Genomic DNA, 21,298 nt, shown 5'->3' with positions numbered 1-21,298 from the left:
AATGTAGATGTAGCAATTGAATTATGGTCGCCGCTTTTATTTTACGTTTCAATAATAATGTTAGTTAGTTTTTTTTTTAGTAAGAAATGTAGATGTAGCGATTGAATTATGGTCGCCGTTTGTGACTTGAGATTTGGGAGATTTTTATGGGGTGCGTACAGCCTGCGCGCGGCTAGATCAATCGGTTTTCACTTAGCTTCATAATTTACGACCTCGTTATGGCTCGTCGACTAAGTGTACCTGGAGATATAGAAACCTGGAGATGTGTAGGCTAATCTCAGATATGGAAATATGGAAACCTGGGGAGGTATAGGCTAATGTAGGATAGAGAAACAGAAACCTAGGGAGGTATAGGCTAATTTGAGGTATAGAAATACAGAGACATGGAGAAATATAGGCTAATCTGAGATACAGAAATACGGAAACCTGAAGAAGCATAGGGTAATCTGAAATGCTGAAACCTATATAGAGACGTATAGGCTAACTAGAGATATAGAAATATAGAAACCTGGAGAAATGTTGGTTAATCTGAAATACGGAAACAGAAACCTAGGGAAGTGTAGGCTAATATGAAATATAGAAAGATAGAAATCTGGAGTAATATGGGCTAATATGATGTTAGACTAGAGGAAGTTCTCTAGGTTACCGACGCTCGAGGATTTTTGTGTTTGTGTTATCACTGTACAACTGCGTCTTGCTACTATTCCCTGCACTTGAACCTCACGCTTAACATAGGAAATATAGAAAGATAGAAACCTGGGAAAGTATAGGCTAATCTGAGAGACAAACATTTAGAAACCTGGAGAAATATAGACTAATCTGAGATATAGAAACATAGAGGCCTGAGGAAGTATGGGCTAATTTGAGTCCAGAGATATAGAAATTTGTAGAAGTATAGGCTAATCTGAAATTTGGAAAAATAGAAATCTGGAAAAGTACAGGCTAATCTAATTTACACAAATACACTAACCAGGAGAACTGTAGTCTAACGCATGGGTGTCCAACCTTTCGATTTGCCTGGGCCATACGAAATATACAGGGTGTCCCGTAACTCCTCGAACACCCGGAAATGGGGGGTTGCTGGGGTGACTCTGAACAACTTTCTCCTTTACCAAAATGTTGGTTGAAGCTTCGTTTTTGAATTATTAGCGAAAAACACTGGCCAATCAGAGCACGCGTAGAATCCGCGCTCAGTGACGGGAGCGCAGGGACTAATCCGCGCGCGATCGTGAACAAATGAGTACGCGCGACTACTCGGTTATCGATCGCTGTCAGAAAAATTTGAATTTGCACCGCTATTTTTATAAGGCTTAGAGAAATGGTTTATTGCCGTCATTACAGTGCAAAGTCAAATTTTTGTGACAAAGACCGATAACCCAGAAGTCACGCGTATGCGTTTCTTCACGATCGCGCACGGATTAGTCCCTGCGCTCCCGTGCCTGGACGCGGGCTCTACGCGCGCTCTGATTGACCAGTGTTTTTCGTTAATAATTCAAAAACGAAGCTTCAACTAACATTCTGGTAAAGGAAAACGTTGTTCAGAGTCACCCCAGCAACCCCCTATTTCCGGGTGTTCGAGGAGTTACGGGACACCCTGTATGATACAGTTAATCGTACATAAGTAACAAAACCTCCTTCATTTTTTAATATTTTTTATTATAATGCAATTGAGTCGTGAAAAATGTCGCTAAAAATCACACGATAATGTTCAAAGTTTACGATACTGTGCTGTTCAGGGCCACATTGCGGCCCGCGGGCCGCAGGTTGGACACGCCTGGTCTAACGTGAGACAGAAACACAGAGACCTAACCTAACCCATACGTGTCCACCGATGCAATTGGAACGTTCCAATTAACTCAACCAATTCGAAACATGTGTCACCTCGCAACACACACACACACACACACAGCGTCTAGCATCTTCGATAAGATCTTCCTAAGCAATACGTTTTATTCATACGAGATACACCAGCTCGGGTTCTGAATTCCGCTACCAGCAAAGGCCAGATATCCGTCACCGCCCACAGGACAGCTGGTACATACGCAATGAAACAACCGTCGAACGTCGTCGATATCTCCTGTATCGTTTCTCCATGTCGATTTATCTACCATTTTCTCTCTCTTCCCCCCTTACACTTTTTTCTACTTCGTTCCATTTCCCTCCCTCGCTCGGTGGCCTGATTCTCTGGGAAACGTCCTCCTTTTCTCTAGAGTTCGTTCGACCAGTGACACGGTGGTCGCGACGCCAATCGTCTCCCGTGGGAGCTTTTCGAAGGCACCCAGGAAATAAACGAGGAACGTGGACGTAAATATCGGCGGACCTGCGATATTTACGGTATCGAGGAATGTGCGGTACGTGGGCAGCTTCTCTGTACAATGGCCAAGTTCGACAAAATGAAACCGCTCCCGGCTATTATCTTCGTTGCGAAAGATGCGCGAGGAACTGGGGAATCGTACGTTACCGCTAAATGCCCTGGAATTGTTGCTGTTTGATATGTCTTGCCGGTGAAATTATTGGAAATTTTTGTTGGGCGCAATTACTATTGCTAATTAAATGGTGGGTAACCAATGAGAAACCACCTTGTTAGAACAGCAAGGGGACGATTTTACGATAGGTAATTTCTAGTTCAGCAGACCGTTATTTTTCATTTAGCAGACCGGTCTGCAGCCAACATGCGGCACCTACAATTTCTCAAATACGTGGGAAGCAGGCGTGATAAAAGGAATCGCGAACACGGACAACCGAATCCTCTTTGTGTATTTACCGGCTGATCGGCACGTGCCGGCAAGCATGAGTGCGCGTACGTCTATGTGAACATTAGCTCTGAGAATGTTCTAACGTAATGCGGCCGGGCAGGCAAAACTGTAGCCCGGACACACCGAGTTTAGGAAAAATGTCGGGAACGTTCGGACTAGGCGATGATAAAAGCACGCACCCGCGGCACGCGAATACGCTACGATGGTCTATAGCATCGAAAGGGTTAATTCTGTGGCGATTGGTAATGGAAAAGAGGAAAATGGTAGTGTGAAGATAGACGGAAAGCGAAAGAGGTGTGTTTCTTTAGTAAGACGTTGTTATCATCTGTTCGCAATTAACCATACTAATTATTATAAATGTTGGCGTATCTTGAAGTTTAAGCTTGTCTTCTAAGCGTTATTCTTACTCTTGTTCGATTAATTCTGTGGCGATTGGTAATGAAAGTAGGAGAGAGATAGGATAAAGATAGACGGAATAGGGAAATAGCTGATTTACTTGATCCGTCAGCAAGACGTCAGACGTGCCTAGGTGAGGATTTGCGGAAGTATGCAGATCGTAGGAGGAATAGTCGGTAGAAGAAATCCTACATAGCGAGGTCGTTAAGATCGGTCAGGCGACAAAGTTTACACGTTCCACAATTCTATACTGTTCTCCTTCGTTGCACAACAAAGTTATAGTATCGTAGTTTCTCAAGTGAGAAGTAATTTTCAGACATAGTTGGACAAGTCGAGACAGTGATCCAACCAGTCCAACAAATTTCAATTCCTAATCCCATCCTACGCGCGCGGGATCGTTCTCCTGAAAGAAGCTGCGTGTATGATCTATACAGGGTGTTCCAGGTGTAACGGACCACCTAAATATCTCCTTTCTTTTTAAGAATGTGAGAACACCTAGAATGGTTTCTAAGGAAGAATACAATCTTTTTAAGGTCATTTTTCTCCAGTTTTTTGAAGGTTACAGATGTTCGGTCATAAAACACTTCAAGGCAGGCAAGGCGAGGGATTAGTCGACACGGCCTGCAAATTTAATATCCAACAGCACAATTACCAAAACTCTCCCATCTGGCTACCAGAAGCGGCCAACTTAGCGACCGACCAGGAAACAGTAGGGATTCCCTGCAATATAACAAACATTTTTTAGCAACAATCTCCCTACCTTCTCGACACCTCAGCTACCCCCAGAATATTGGAACACCAATGGACACATCTCGACCACCTCCACTACACATTTAGACAGCAAATCAGAACACACACCGAATTTATAAATTGACACGCACAGACACTCAAACATTAGTATTATTTTCGTAACACATCATACCTTTCGATATACATTCGACACAGACATCAGTATTGTACATATCTCGTTAAACTAGTTATAATAAACCTATATCGTTGTTCAATATTGTGTTTGATACAATCAAAAATTCATACAGTCCACTATCCAATTGCATACTTCGAAAGACTTCACTGGAATCCACTAAAAGGAAATCAGTTCGAAGTCCACGTCATACTATCGTCGCGGAAATAATCGTCGACGCTGTGACGCGATAACAACAGATATTCTTTCACAGGGAAGAATTCATTTTGCAGCGGAAGGAAAAATGCATTCAAGCCTGTGTGGGGTTGTGACCTGCAGATGAATACTGAACATGTGATCAAATTCTAAGACAGCGTTGGGATGATGTGTGAACTTACTCTTTATATTACAAATGCTCATGGACAAAAAAAAATATTTCCAAAGTATTTTCAAAATTACCAACGTTTCCTCGCAGAAAAGCGAGAAAAATGTTTTTCTTCCAGCGAAAGGAAAAATGCATTCGATCTCGTCTGGACTTAAGATCTCCCCCATAATTTCAACCACTACAACTCCCAAACAAAACCACCCAAACTTTTATCGAACAATCCGACCGAACACACTGTACAAATATCCAACGACCAAACGCTTTCTTCCAACTCCTTCTGACCTTCCGCTCAAGTAGATACTCCAGAAATTATGAAACTCCCTTATCTCCCACTGCCAAGCTGTAAATTTCTCGAATGGGCCAGATCGAAGAGGGATTTGCATCGGGCTTTCGCCGGTCGATATTCTTTTATCGGCAGCGTCGATTCTTTCTCGGTCGAGGCACAAAACGAAACCGCACCTACGCGTTAGACCGTATATCTTCACGGAGGAATCCGGGGCCCGGAACGGTCCGAGAGAGTCCGCAGAGTCGACACGTATTTCTCGAATCCACGACGGCTCCAGCCCCGAAATATCTCCGCGGGGAGGCTGAACGTTCGAGAGGGCAGCGATTTATTATTTTATCATTGTCCCGATGGCCGAACGCGGCCACGTATCGCAGCCACCGGCCCGTAAATCCCGCGTATCGTCGTTCGATATTCTTCGCGTTGGCTCCAGGGCCGAGAGACGGTGTGCAGAAATAAACAGCGATCGAATGTGACATTACGACGAAAGAGCGTATCTGTAATATTTTGCACGTTTTTATCTAGTGCGGGTCTGGAGCTTCTGTATTGAAAGTTCTTAATAAGGAGCATGAAGATGGAAGAAACATGTGATCTTGAAATTATTGGAAAAATATTTAGAGCGCTATGATTTTGATCGTTCTTTGTGTGTTCTTTTAGTTTTGACCCTTTGCGGACGTAGGACAAATACTGATTACTTGTATGACACATAATTAGATCATTACTTCAGCTTTCTTTTTAATTAAATTATATCAAAATTAATGGAAATAATTTTGCACAAAAACGTTTCCGTTCGTTGATTCCACATTTCTGAATTCAAGGTCATTTCAAGGTCACAGTGTATCAGGTGATCGAACTCGTCTCGACGCGAGCTACAATGCTACGAAGTCGAAAATATGTAATGCCATTTAAAAAATGAAGGTGACCTTGTTTTTTTTATTGAAAAAAAAAATACTTTTTGGAAACTCTTTTATAGCAACTTGTAGCCAACAGAAAACTGATCAACTTTTGTTTGAAACACTTTCTCATCAGATCGCTGGACGTGCTTGAAAAATCGTGGTAAGTGTTACGTGGGACACCCCGCGTAGTAAATTTTCCCTATCCACATATCGTACACTAAACGATAACCTTAAGCTCTGAAAAGCTCAATTAAACCCTCTCATCAAGCACCAGATGTCACTGGACAGATAGTGTAACACTAGACATTAGATAAATATTGTACAGTGTAAATATAACACGTAACACCGTTTAAATTAACAATAAAGCGGTAATATGAACGTCATGGTATTGGCGTAGTGAGCTAAGTCTCGGCTCGTCGCCCCGCAGGTCGCGGGTTCGATTCCCGGTTGAAATCACTCGAATTTTTCTTCGACTTTTATAATACCATTTGAGAAGAAATTCACTTCAGATTTAACTTCGACACGATTTGACAAATTCCAAGTCGTGGTGCGTTTGTCCTAACCTTCCGAAGTGCGCATAATTAACGATCAGTAGGTGTTATTATTCACCATGGAATATTTACGACACGTGGCCCCTCTCGAACATTATTTACGTACGAGTACACGCGTCGAATGGTCAAGATTATTTACTATCGGCAAAGCAAATCTTGTCAGTGGTCCTCGAGTCTCCTTTACAAGGAAAACGAGACGAATTATCACAGTACTTCTTCAACGATACACGTAACTACAGTTTCTTGTTGAATAAAACCTGGGTGGTCCATGGATCAGGCGAGGATCGCGAAATGATCCCTAAAAATACGAAACCTTCGTCGCCTTTAGGCTCCCGAAGAACAATGGGGGTCGAACGCCATCAAACGAGCCCCTTGCCTCTGCGACAATCTCCAGTTCGATCGAGACGAGCTGAAAATAAACGAGGCACCAGCTCCAGACGTTTTTATCTAAGCTGCTCAATTAGAGGAGCGCTGGATCTCGTCTGTTCCCCGTCGTGGGGACTTTTAGGTTAGACTATGCCGCCGCTAACTATGCGTGACATTCGTCCCGGCCAGCCTAAAAGTCCCTCGTTTGGACAGGTTTTCTGGAATTTCTCTGGCCACGTCGTCGTCTTTCACAACGCGCCCCCGCCTCTGCTGCACTCTTTTCCTTCAGCATCTCGCCCTTTTCGTCGTGGATCTCCACGAAGAGACGAGGCTTATCTTCGGGCGAGGTTATGAATTCGGAGAGTAAATAAAGAGGCGAGTGTCTAACGGTGCTTCACCGGTCATCCTTTTAGCTGCGTTTCACGGCCCAGCTGAAAGTCGATGGGCCAGAAAATTCGTTTTCATCTCGCGACGATTGCTCCCGGGGAAGATGAATCGTACATGTCCGTATTTTAACGCTGGGACTATCTAGTCTTTAGCTATCGCGTGGAAATCTAGGGACAGGTGAAGTTTGGGAATTCTTTTTGTGGGTAGCTACTGAATGAAAAGTTTCTGTTTTTTTTTTTTTTTAGAGGATGTAAATGGTGTTCGGTAACAGTTGGAGAATATTTTTTGACACTTTACAGGAAAAGTGACGATGAGACGTTTATGTTCGTGTCTACTTTTGGTACTGTTCGAGGTTCTTAAGAAAGAGAAAAAGAGACACAAATTCTGAATTTGTAATTTCGTAATTTTGGGTTAATTAAGTTTGAGTCGAAAAGCGATGTCGATGGAGCTTAATTTGTATTACATTTCCCGCGTTATGGGAAACCCTACTGTACATAAATCGAAAAGAATTGTTTATTTCAGGCGTTCCAATCCTTGCCTGCGACGGCGGCCAGCAAATCATGTTCTAATAGAAGAACTTTCCACAATAACTCCTCCACTTTTCAATATTTTACAATCCAAAAATTCGAGAATAAAGGTAAAAGCTACATTTATATCCTCTAAAAAAATGGAGATTTTTCATTCAGTAGTTACCTACAAAAAAATTCCCAAACTTCACGAATTTTTAAAAGCCTCGAGCTGATGTGCCTCCTCAATAATCTCGCCGTTTCACTGATCTAGCATAAAACGCGAATCACCGTTGTTCAGAGACGTTAAAATAGAGAAATTGCTTCGCCAGATCCACGCTTCAAAGTGTCGTAAACCTCTTTCTCTTCCAGAATTCGCCTTCTTTATCGGACGGTAATTTGCATCGATAAAAAAAGCGTAACGCAAGTTCCTCACTTTTTCCCCCTTTTCTCACGAAGTTCACGTTGTAATAGAATCGTCATCTCTGACATAGGGTCGAGAGCGATTTTTCAATCCGCGGATTCTCTCTGATCCCGCAAGGTCGACGTTTTGTTCGAGCCTGGCAATCTTTTCCTCGGGCGCGGCGGTCATAAAATATTACACCGCTAATTCCATAAATCGCGGTGCACCCTCTTGAATTTTTGCCAAGATTTATGGGAACGGTAACTAGGTACGAGTTGTGTAACCCGCGAGATACGATTACAGGCAAGCTACGCTTGTACCGCGAACGAGATGCCCTTTTTTCCACCTTTTTTGTCTTTACTCGCCCGACATTTTCTTCGCGTTGTTACGGGAACAACCACGGGCCTCAATTTTTCACGCGAATTCTCCACACCTTCTTTTTAACACACACTTTGGTTCGTCTCAATTTTATTTGAGAAAGAAGGTAAAATTGAAGGAAATTTTTGAACGTTAAAAAGGGCTGTTAATTGTACGTTGAACAACTACGGGCCACAATTTTCCACACATTCTTTTTAATACACACATACACACTTTGGTTCGTTTCAATTTTATTTGAGAAAGAAGGTGAAATTGAAGGAAATCTTTGAATGTAGAAAAGAGCAATTAACGGTAGAAAACAACCACGGACCTCAATTTTCCACATCTTCTTTTCACACTTTGGTTCGTTTCAAATTTATTTCAGAAAGCCTTATTTCAGAAAAAACGTGAAATAGAAAGAGATCTTTGAACGTAGAGAAGAGCTATTAATTGCGCGAGAACAACCACGGGCTTCAAATTTCCACGCGAATTTTCCACACCTTCTTTTCACACTTTGGTTCGTTTCAAATTTATTTGAGAAAGCCTTATTTCAGAAAAAACGTGAAACTGAAGCACACTTTGGTTCGTTTCAAATTTATTTCAGAAAGCCTTATTTCAGAAAAAACGTGAAATAGAAAGAGATCTTTGAACGTAGAGAAGAGCTATTAATTGCGCGAGAACAACCACGGGCTTCAAATTTCCACGTGAATTTTACACACCTTCTTTTTGACACATACATACACTTTGGTTCGTCTCAATTTTATTTGAGGAAGCCTTATTTCAGAAAAAACATAAAACTGAAGGAAATCTTTGAACGCAGAAAAGAGCAATTAATTGTACGAAGAACACCATGAGCCTAAATTTTCCACACCTTCTTTTTAACACACACACTTTGGTTCGTTTCAATTTTATTTGAGAAACCTTTATTTCAGAAGGAACGTAAGACTGAAGGAAATCTTTGAACGCAGAAAAGAGCAATTAATTGTACGAAAAACACCATGAGCCTAAATTTTCCACACCTTCTTTTTAACACACACACTTTGGTTCGTCTCAATTTTATTTGAGGAAGCCTTATTTCAGAAAAAACATAAAACTGAAGGAAATCTTTGAACGCAGAAAAGAGCAATTAATTGTACGAAAAACACCATGAGCCTAAATTTTCCACACCTTCTTTTTAACACACACACTTTGGTTCGTTTCAATTTTATTTGAGAAACCTTTATTTCAGAAGGAACGTAAGACTGAAGGAAATCTTTGAACGCAGAAAAGAGCAATTAATTGTACGAAGAACACCATGAGCCTAAATTTTCCACACCTTCTTTTTAACACACACACTTTGGTTCGTCTCAAATTTATTTGAGAAACCTTTATTTCATAAGGAACGTAAAACTGAAGGAAATGTTTGAACGCAGAGAAGAGCAATTAATTGTAGAAAACAAGGAACTGTCTACGGTTAATTATTTCCAGGATGGATATTAATTTAGCTCGTTAAACGATAGCTAGTTAAATATGCATTTCCGTTCTGCGTTTCGTGAAAGATCGGTGAATAGGTTTCTTCATATCCGCCATACTCCGTGGATCTTAATTGAAACGGAATATTAGCGGTTGCATAACGCGCTTTTCGCGTCGAATCACGTAGCTCGTAGAAGTATGCCGAGGATGTGTCTAATTTTATATCTTGCACGCGGACCTGCCGTTGTATTCCCGAGGCACGTGCAAATGAAACGAGAATCCACGTTAGCATACCGTGTTGGACTAATGTTTGCAACCACTGTGCGTTTCTACGAAAGAAATTTCCAATTTTATGAATTTTAGAACAATTCCTCTTTACTCTAATCCGTTTGAACAGAGAAAATCGCTAGAAAATTGATGCGAGACTTCTATATATCAGATAAATATAAACTGACAAGTGGTACTAAATTTTTTAGACCCAAAATTCGTCGAATATTAATTTCACGTTGGATAGAGAAACTCGTGAATTTTTCATGTCGAGAGACTCGCAAATTGGAAGGGAAAAAGTAGTGTTGTCCAAAAGTTTGGGACCACTGTGCGTTTCTACGAAAGAAATTTCCAATTTTATGAATTTTAGAACAATTCCTCTTTACTCTAATCCGTTTGAACAGAGAAAATCGCTAGAAAATTGATGCGAGACTTCTATGTATCAGATAAATATAAACTGACAAGTAGTACTAAATTTATTAGACCCAAAATTCGTCGAATATTAATCTCACGTTGGATAGAGAAACTTATATGAATATTTCACGTCAAAGATTCTCGAATTAGAAGGGAAAAAATACAGTGTTCTCCAAAAGTTTGTGAATGTCTAGGTTAGAAATTTCCAATTTTATGAATTTTGGAGCAATTTTATTTTGCTCTAATTCACTTGAACAAAGTAAATCGCTAGAACGATAGATCTTTTTATAAGAGATAGGATATAAATTGACAAGAGGTACTAAATTTTTTAGCCCCAAAATTCGTCGAATATTAATTTCACGTTGGATACAAAAATTCATATGAATTTTTCATGTCGAGAGATTCGCAAATTGAAAAGAAAAAGTAGTGTTGTCCAAAAGTTTGGGACCACTGTGTATTTCTAAGTTAGAAATTTCCAAGCTTATGAACTTTGGAAATTTTATTTTGCTCTAATTCACTTGAAGAAAGCAAATCGCGAGAATATCGAGGCTAGATCTTTTTATATCAGGTAGAAGTACTATAAATAAGTACTGAATTATTTCGATACGGAATTCGTCGAATATTGACCCCACGCTTGACACGAAAACGCGTGAATTTTTCACGTCGAGAGATTCTTGAATCGCAAAGGAAAGAGGAGTAAACGAAATTATTCGCGTGGAGCATTAACTTTGTCACCTCAACGACATTCTCCGTCTTCAAGCCTCTCTTCAACTCTTCAATCAGAAGTGCCAAAAATACAGTGTTGTCCAAAAGTTTGCAACCACCGTGAAGAAATTTCCAATTTTACCAATTTTCGAACTGTTCTCTTTCACTCTAATCCACTTAAACGCAGTAAATTTCTACAAAATCTCTACAAATCGATGATGAAACAGAATTCATCGAGCGTTAATCTCGCGCTAGACACGGAAGCTCGTTAATTTTTCGCGTCGGGAGAATCTTAAATCGGGATAAAAAGAAAATGCGAACGAAACTTTTCGCGATAAAAATCTGGAACCACTGTGCGTTCCTACGTAAGAAATTTCCAATTTTCGAACAGTCCTCTGTTACTCTAATCCACTTAACCCTTTCGCTGCTGTTGGCGCTTTGAAAATTTTCTCGCGCCGTGCTGTGGTGACTTTTCGTACACTTTCGCCTTAATTCGATCTTTAAATTTTGCTTAAAATTCAATCCTTCGAGTACTCGCGCTTTAATTTAACAACAGAAATTTGAAAATGATAAATTTTTAAACGCCGAGACGAAAGATTTTGCCGATAATCTGCCGCGGCGGAAGGGTTAAATAAAGCAGATCTCTGAAAAATGTATACTGAATTCATCAGAAACAGAATTCATCGAGCGTTAATCTCGCGCTAGGCACGGAAACTCGTTCATTTTTCGCGTCAAGTTTCCAATTTTCCCAATTTTCGAACAGCTCTCGTTCACTCTGATCCACTTAAGCAAAGTAAATCTAAAAGTTTACAGAACGTCGATCTCACACTAGACGAAAAGAACTCGTTAATTTTCCACATCAAGAGATCCTCCAATCAGAAGAAAAAGAAAACACGAACGAAATTTTTCACATCAAGAGATTCTCCAAAGCGCGAACGAAATTCTCCAGCGTCTCGCGTTAACTTTGTCACCTCAACGACGTTCTTCATCTTCAAGCCTCTCTTCAACTCTTCGATCAGAGGAGAGAGAAAAAAAGAAGCTCGAACTCAAGGAAAGCAGATATACTCGAACCGATATTCGACGATTTCTGGCTGGTCTCGGTGCATTCTTCGCTGCAGCTGCAGCTGCCAACGAGATATCATCGGTACACGGGCCTGTTTGTTCCATTCCCCTGGCATAATACTCCTCGGCTCGCTGTACATGCATAACGGAGCGCGCTCGTATGATTTATAGCGGCCGTTTTAAGGCCACCGGCGCCGCCACGCCGCCGCGTAATACCATTAATGATAAACATTTTCGCGCGCAAACTTAACCGCGAACACGGGCGAAACTTCGACTCGACCGGCTAATTTAATGGAATCATTTGCGGCGAAACAGCTTTATGATAATCGTTTCACGCCCCCGGGCTTCCCTATCTCGCGTGCACAATGGAGAATCTCTGCTACCTGAACGATTCAATCGCGGGATCTTGTGTTTCGTCGGGCATATTGACAATGTTACGGGGAACAGTGAATTTCAACGGTTACCATTTTGTTAACAGAAAGAAAATTTCCAGGCTCCGTAGTTAAGTTTGTAATTGAGATTTAGTCGACTTTTGGAAAATATCACGTTAGAGTGAGGAAAGTATTGTGTTGTGAAGGAGTAAGTGTTGTGAAATGTACGCGAGTTGAAATTTAGTTACTTCAAGTATTACAGGTCAACTTCTGACCTCTTTTTTTTATGGTAAAAGTGCTGTGCATAAGTATTGAGACACTCAGTGAATGGGAGACAAACTTAGATAGTCGTTGCAAAATTATTGAGATCAGAAAAAAATTACTCAGCTTGGAATTTCATAATTTAGAGTGGGTCGCGTAAAACGACCACCTAATTAGATAATTAAGTGATACCTAATTATCGAATCTCTAGCTATGGTGGTAAAAGAAAATATTTATACGTTACATAAATGGTCTCAAAGTATAAATAAAATGGACATGTGTATCTAAATATTTCTCTATTCCAAGATATTCCATGACACTTTTCAGAAAAAACCTGCGCTTAATTATCACTCAGTCTATCCAAAAAAAAAAAAAAAATAAAATTCCCAAATATCTCATTTTTATATCCCAGAATTTCCCCGCGCATCGTAAGTGACGATTCCCCGAAGATTATGAAATACCAGGAAAGTCTCGAGGAATCCGCATCGATGGAATAAGCTGGAATAACTCCGCGACACCCGAATTCCGACCCAATTTCCCACGTGATCGATCGAAGAGAGCGAGGAGAGAAGGTGGAGAACACGCGCGTCACATTCCGTCCGGGTTTATCGACTGATGGATCCATCGATCGCTAGGTTAGGTAGCGTGATCGAGAGGCTGCACACAGCTCGCGTGCTGCACGCTGAACGTTCGAGTCGGCTTTAATCGGTCGCCGGTGATGTTAGAACGGAGGAGACTCGAGTGTGTTCGAAGCAGAAGGTGGGCATCCATTAGCATAAGAGCCGAGAAGATCTCTCGGCGAAGATAGCTGCTCCCTTATTTACAACGTGTCAAGGATAATCATTCTACTCGCGAGTTTCGCTATGGCCGCGCGGCGTCGATCTTTGGAATATGCGCGAGTAAACTCGAACTGTTTCTCGTTGCAAACGAAGAAAGAAGCGTGAAAACGCGTGGTTAGAAGGTACAGTGTGGCTCATATTGAGGGACACTCTTTGGAAGAGTGTAAGTTTTCTCAAATTGAACCTAACGACTTGAGTTTTCTTTGAGGAATTAGGATTAAATAGTACAGTAGATGACGTGTAGAAAATATTGTAGGAACCGATGGAAAAATTTTGAAGGATCCAACCGGGAATCGAACCCGGGACCTTCGGCTTGGCAAGCCGAGGCTTTGCACGCTACGCCAATAACTCCCTCTCTATTTTCTCGCTAATATTCGGACACTATTTAGAAGACTATAACTCTTTTTAAATTGCATCAAATCATTTGAGTTTTTTTGAGAAGTTAGGAGGATTAGTGTACTAAATAGATGACGCGTGGAAAAAATTGTAATTTTGGGAATCGCGAAGAAAATTGTAAAGGTCACCGTTTACAACTTTTTTATCCGAGCTTGTAATGAAAATTTGAAACTTACGTATTGCAGATTTATGTAAATTATAAATATTATGCTGAAAATTTCATCGAAATCGGTCGATGGAGAAACAAGTGACAGAATCTTCAGATTTATTACAGTTATAGTGGGATTTTCACAATCTTTAACCGTTCGTAACTCGTAGAAACGTTAACCAATTTCCATGAAATTTTCAGGAAGTGCTTAATCGACATAAATCTACAAAACGTATTTTCTAAATTTTCATTACAAGCTCAGATAAAAAAGTTGTTGAACATGACCTTTACAATTTTCTAATTCTAATTCTAATTTTCAAATTGCAATTTCTTCTAAATTTTTTTCACACATCATCTAGTACACCAATCCCTCTAACTTTTCCAAAAAACTCGAGTCGTTAGGTCCAATTTGAAAAAAGTTACATTCTTCCAAAGAGTGTCCGAATACTAGTGGGAGACGCTGTAGCTTGTGGCGAAACTGTCGAATAACCTTTTCAAACATCGACACAACACCATCCAGTTGACTTATTACACTTCTCTCTCCGCTTTTCATCCGCGAAAACATCGCGTTATCCCGCGATAGCGAGCAAAACCTGACCTGTATTTTACCCGAGGAATCTACCTGAGATCCAATCTACGCGGAGCACGTAAAATCTGCATACAGCCAGGGCTGACGTCGAGCCTCTATCCACGGACGAGATTCGAATAATTACGTATTACACATCGTGTCTCGTGGAAAATGCAGCGAAGATGAACACTAGGCAGAGGCTGCGAGAATTTCGTTCCAGTGAACGTCTACGGATGTGGTTCTCTCTACCTTCTCTCGCGCTCCTTTTAACTGCGAAAGATTTCCCGGAACGTTCAGGCTTGTTCGCGAAGAATCCGTGGAAAAACTCTGGCAGAAGCTGAGACAGAATTAATTGCGTTTGACACGCGACGCGTAAAGATGGATACGGCTGGCTGCGGTGAATTAGCGCGGATATGGTGTATGCAGGAGGAACTTTGACGACTGCATTAGCCACCTATGCGTGGCATTCTTTGGACTCGAGTGGCGCGTCGAATCGAGTAACCCGCTCGAATGAACCCTAACAAATTTCCTCTGGAACGAATTTTCAACATTAGCTACTCTTTTTCTGTGTGACGTGCATGAGGAGTTGTTGAAAGACTTCTGTTGGGTTTTGTGTATTGTAATTCTTTCTGTGGAATTCCGCGGGGTCGTGAATGTAGGATACACTTGATCGCGATGATATTTAGCGAGAGGCTGAGTATTGTGAAATTAATTACTCAAGGGCTGGTTGAAAGTAATGTGAATTTCTCGAGTGGATGTTTGAATCTTAGTGTGAATTTATGTCGACTCCCGGTTCAGTATGAGTGTGTGTCTGGTGTTAATCTTAGTGTGATTCTTACAGTGTTATCTGAGTTGAAATCTGTTGGCTCTTGTTTGAGTTTCAGTTGAATTCTGTTGACTCTAGTTTGAGTCTGAGTTGAAATCTGTTGACTCTCGTTTGAGCCTTAATATAAAGCTGTTGACTCGCGTTTTGAGTCTGAATTAAAATCTGTTGACTCTCGTTTGAGTCTGAGTTGAAATCTGTTGACTCTCGTTTGAGTCTGAGTTGAAATCTGTTGACTCTCGTTTGAGCCTTGATATAAATCTGTTGACTCTTGTTTGAGTCTGAGTTGAATTCTGTTGACTCTCGTTTGAGTCTGAGTTGAAATCTGTTGACTCTCGTTTGAGTCTAAGTTGAAATCTGTTGACTTTCGTTTGAGTCTGAGTTGAAATCTGTTGACTCTCGTTTGAGACTGAGTTGAAATCTATCAACTCCCGTTTGAGTCTGAGTTGAAATCTGTTGACTCTCGTTTGAGTGTGAGTTGAAATTTGTTGACTTTCGTTTAATTCTGCCTCAGTTGCTATTCTTAATCTGAATGTGAATCTTAGTGAAATCTAGGTTGCAATCTGTTCATTCTCAATTGAGTCTCAGTTGAAATCTGTTGACTCTCGTTTGAGACTGACTGCGTATCTCGTGTTAATCTTGTATTATACTCTCTTTAAATTGTACTCTCAGACTGTGTCTTGTACTCTAAGCTTTAATCTAACGTTCGTAGTCGTGCTTGTGCTTCTACAAACAAGGTTCGTTTCCTATTAGTTAGTCGCTGTATGTAAGCGTTGGGTGGTGTTAAATGAGGTTTCTTCTGGCAGACCGATTTTGTTATTAACAATCGTCAATACTCAAAAACGGTACTTTTTACGACCGAAAGAATTTTTAACGCCTTTGTCGTTTGAGTGTGAGTTAAAACTATTATACCCATTTGCTCGGTCGTGACTGCGGTTTATTAACCCTTTAACGCTCATGCCTGTGTTTCACACGTGCACAACTAATCGTCCAATAGATGCAATTTCTTCAAATTATCTTCTCTCACTTTCCATGTAGCAACCTACGTTGCAATTATAAATATTAGGAAATTCATTTCTATACCTTTGAAAAAGCGAAATTGATTATTGTAGCACACTAACTTCACTCTTTCAAGCTCTATCATTACACCGAATCTCGTTAAAATCTTAAAGTTACACCTCAGGTCCTACCTTCCCTTGTAAGTTAAGAAAAATGTAGCATTAACGGTTTAATCCAGTGGTCTCAAACTGGCGGGCCGCATCTGGCCCTCGAATACATTTCAGTTACGTATTTATTGCAAATACGGTGCTTAAAGTTTTAGAGTCACATAGATACGGGCTGAGCTTATGCGGCGACTGCTATTGAAGGAAATTCCGGCCCGTCCGCTGCTTTCAGATCGTGCATTCTTTACTTTACTGTATTTTAATACGTTTATTGAAAAGCCTTGTACAAAAGAAAAAACATAAATAACTTTACCGCAGTAAGCAACAGTTGAGTGTTTTTGATTTTTCCTTATTCCCTAATGGCTTAAAACTAGGCACTCTAGGGCTTACAAATTAGCAAGCGTTGCTCTTGTATTGGACGTTCAATATCACATTTTTTCTAGATCGTGCATTCGGCCTGCGTGCAATTTCAGCTTGAGACCACTGGTTCAATCGATCAACCAAATGTAACAAATAAATTTCACAAAGATAATCCAACAGACCAAAGTGCTTCCTCCCAATTGTTCCAATCCTAACAACTTTGACAGACGAGAAAATTTCATTAGGGCCTAGGGTATCTCGGTGGGTCGTGTAATTGTGGTGCGTGCAACGGCGAGCGGATAATTCGACGCACGATCCCGTCGCAGAGTGTGAAACGGGGTCCTCCGGGAGGAGGAGTAGAGGGAGAGAGAGGGAGGGGAGGGATGGGGCGGAGAGGGAGTGATGGGAGGGGAGAAGGGAGGGGAGGGGAGAGATGGAGGGGAGAGAGATGGAGAGAGAGGGAGGGGGGAGAGAGAGAGGTGGGCATTGTTGGCTCACGTTCGGTGTTCCGCGATCGACAAACGCGTCAAGTGCGATCTGTCGCCGGGCGATGCACCGGTATGCACGCGCGGCTACGTGCGTTCCTGCGCTCGCGCGCTGCCTGCACGGAAACGCAAGTACCCCCCGGGAATGCGCTAGGTGTCCCGTGGTACGTGGACAGCCATTACCGCACCGGACTCGTTCGCCGCGAGAAATAAGCCGGATGACGGTCGTTTCGTTCATTTAGACAGACTCGTTTCGATCCACGCACGCTCCAATCGCGCATCCGACGCTCCTCTGTGTGTCTGCGTGTGTTTTTTTTTTTCTCTCCTTCTGGCAAATCATCCTCGTCGGTGAAAGATGCATACGAATTGCACGGTTGCATTTGCATACATGAATGGAACACTCGAATGATTACTTTGTTCCTTGCAATTTTGCGCTGTTTCCAATTCGTCGAATTTCTTGGGGAGAATGTCAATTAAAGCGCCGGATATTTTGTTGGAAGGTTTAGCTGAAGCGCTGTATTATTTAGGAATTTCGGAGAAACATCCACTTTTGCGAAATAAAATGAAATAACGCTTGTAAGAGTGAAAATTTCTATTGAAAAATTTCGCGACGATTTTTAATTACACAAATATTCAGCCACTTGCTGTTCAACAGATATATTTTTTCCCGAACAAACATGTAAACACGCATTTAGGCGCTTAATCGCTAGTCCACATATTACGCTTTAAAGTGTTAAACGGTTGGAACACTCTTTTTGGCGACGTGGTTGCACATTTTTGAACACTTTGGTAGATACACCATCTTTTATCGTATAAATGTGTTATCGGAATTGGCAGTGAAGAGAGATCGAATTTTTTGATATTTTGGGTCGAGTTCTCTTGGTACAATATTGTTAGATAAAGGAAATCTTCATTTTCTGTCTGTTGTTATATTTGAGTATATATGGATGTATTTTTAGTGTAGAATTCAGTTTTGTGTTTAGAAACGGGAGAAGAGATGAAACTTCCAAGGTATTCCCATTTAACCGTTTGCGGTCCTGTGCCTAGTCAGACTCGACGTAAGAATTTTTGCCTTCAGATATCGTACAATGATAAATTATTAACCCTTTGCGCTCGACGACTTTTTCAGTCGGGCGTAGTAGCAACTCGAGACGATTTTGCGTATATTTGACGAGCTTTTTGCAACTAATATAAAATGATTTTATACACAAATTAACGTCCAGAAACATTATATGTTAATATTCTATCTATATTTTTTCTTTGTATGATAATTTATAAAGTATTCGTTAAAATGCATCCTTGGTTTATCGGGACAAATATCGCAATAATATGTTGTTTGGTGTCTTCCAGCTGGCTTGTTTCGGCAAGAACAAACCACACAATCCTTTTTTGTGCCGGTTAGAATCACATGGAGCTTTCCATTTAAGGGGGTATTCTAGTCTAGAGTGTCATTTTTTAGTCCTTCTTAGGGATTTTTTTGTAAGGAAAGTATAAGTTTCTCAGTATCGGCATTTTGCATACGTATTTATTCACGTCTTAAGAAAGTTCACAATTTTTTTCAAGTGAAAATAATCAAAACTGTCTGAATTATATATCATTCGGTGCGGTCCCTTTAAAAAAAAGTGTCCTACTGGCTGACACGATTTTGCCCATTCTGTTTATCCGAAATGAAGAAACCAAAAGGATTCTTGATTAGTTCGACTGTGACTATGGTGTGAACCAGAATGAAAAAGAAATAGTGAAAATTTACAAAATGGCGGCACTTTGAATTTCGACTATCGATTTCTTCGACTTTTTTTCGTCTTTCAGAGGCCCTAAAAATCAGAAAAATACATATTTTGGCATAATTCTGGTTCAGACGATAACGGCACATCCACCGAGGGTGCACGTAAAATTTCGAGTCAATCGGTTAATTATAAATAATAAACCATTTTTTTATGCATTAATTTATACCGAAACCTAGAATTTTATGACTAATATTACGCTGAAATATTGAAATAAAGGGAAACTACATGGTACTGGCCAAAAGTGACCAAATGAGTGCGGACCAACTGTCCTATTTGGACCGCAAAGTGTTAAACCGTAACAGTAACAGAAAAAAGAGCGAAAGTGTCAGTATTTGTATTAAAAAAAAAATGAGAATTTGCATTGCACCGTGTCTTTGTGCTGCGTTAATGCAATTTTTCAGTCTTCACAATCAGTCTTCAATATTTAAAGTTTGTTTCACTAAAAATATCCTCATCTCTTCCCCCGTACTCTTCAACTATGACGAATCGTATTCGCAAGTTTTTAACACACACAATTTTATCGAATTTTTTAAAGTACATTAAGATAAATTGTTCCACTAACGATGCATTAACTCCAAAATAATTTTCATCCTTTTCATTTAATAATATTTAACCTGATTAAAATCACCGGCTAAATGATTTTCCAAAGCCGGCATCGACGATTGTAAATAATTAATCGGCGAAAAGCTCTTCAGGCGTTCCGCGCCATCCGGAGAATTATCAACGTTGTTAAACCCGCGATATTTAACGGTTGAACTTCCGAGGGATGACTACGGCGGCTCGAACGGGACGCGTGGAACGCCGGAATTATAACTATAATGAGCAGCGGTAATGCGATTGGAGCCACGCCGCGAGATAATCGTATTTTATTGCGCGAACAACCCCAAGTAAAACGCCTTGATATTCCCGTTATTAGTAACTGCCAAGAGGATCGAGAACACCGAAATTTTCTTCGATCGATGTATCATTCTTTCGGGAAAAGACAAACTTTTCAGACAACGTGTAGAATAGGGGGGGGCAAATTCTCTGATTCACGTGGGTGGTGAACAAAATAACGGGGTAAATGGTATTTATTTGCTGCCTTCTCTGTTGCAATTACGCGGGGACAGCACAATTTTTTATTAAACTTTTTGTTTAAGACACAAAAAGCTCACTTTTTGTCCGACAAGGGAACACCACGAAGCGATGATCACCAAAATATTCGACACTTTGTTTATTCGAATTAATCCAGAATCGAAATAGAAACGGCGTTACCAGAAACAGTTAAGCCCCTCTTCTCTCCCTTTCTGGCAACGTTACAGCCGCGGTGAAAAGTTCCCCGAGCACTCTTGATGAATAAACTTTCCCGCGCGCAGGCAGTCGCGGTCGGACAATGGAAAACAAATAGCCCGGCTCTTTTTATTTTACACACCGACCTTCCTTCCTACGTTTCCTCTGTTCCGCGTGAAATACAACTCGTGCATTATCACGCCTGTTATTACGCACAACAGGAAGAAGACATTCGAGCGGGAAATTTAAACCCTTTGAAACCTTGTATGGAAGTTGGGTCGATGATCCAAAATTCAGTCGCAAATTATTCTTTTTCTGTTATTAATTGCATCATTTTTACCGAAATTCTTTATTATCTTTCGATACTTAGTAAACATTAACCGTTTGAGTCCCAGGGGTCGTTGAAAATACACTATCGAAAAATGCCGAACATCGCAATAGCGCCTGTCTAAATTGATTGCGAAAACACACTCTCATTCACATAACTTCAGAGACTCCGACACACGTCGCGCTCTTTTGTGACGTTCAAAAACTCGCGTTCGCGACTGTTACCCGCTAAATTAATCTTGGATAACTGATTGGATATCTATTCTACTGGAACGTAGTAGAACGTGGTCGAGCGCAAATGGTGAAGTCTCGACAGGCTCTGATGTGTCTCCTCGAACAGCTGGAGATGTATGTGTTGGTCACTCGAGAGAATTTTTGCGAATCCTGCTCGATCGCCGATTTTTTCTGGAGTCC

At 40.8% G+C, this 21,298-nt stretch overlaps 1 protein-coding gene across 2 annotated transcripts in view; it reads right to left on the bottom strand.

The window, feature by feature from the left end:
• Window positions 1-21,298, bottom strand: part of LOC108570966 (CD151 antigen-like) — a 165,775-nt gene that overhangs the window by 29,478 nt on the left and 114,999 nt on the right. The window lies entirely within an intron of this gene.

The sequence above is a fragment of the Habropoda laboriosa genome, unplaced genomic scaffold (assembly GCF_001263275.1).
Source record: "Habropoda laboriosa isolate 0110345459 unplaced genomic scaffold, ASM126327v1 scaffold88, whole genome shotgun sequence".
NCBI lineage: Eukaryota > Metazoa > Arthropoda > Insecta > Hymenoptera > Apidae > Habropoda > Habropoda laboriosa.
Note: the sequence above shows the minus strand (reverse complement) of the source record. Positions and strands in the feature narration are given on the sequence as shown.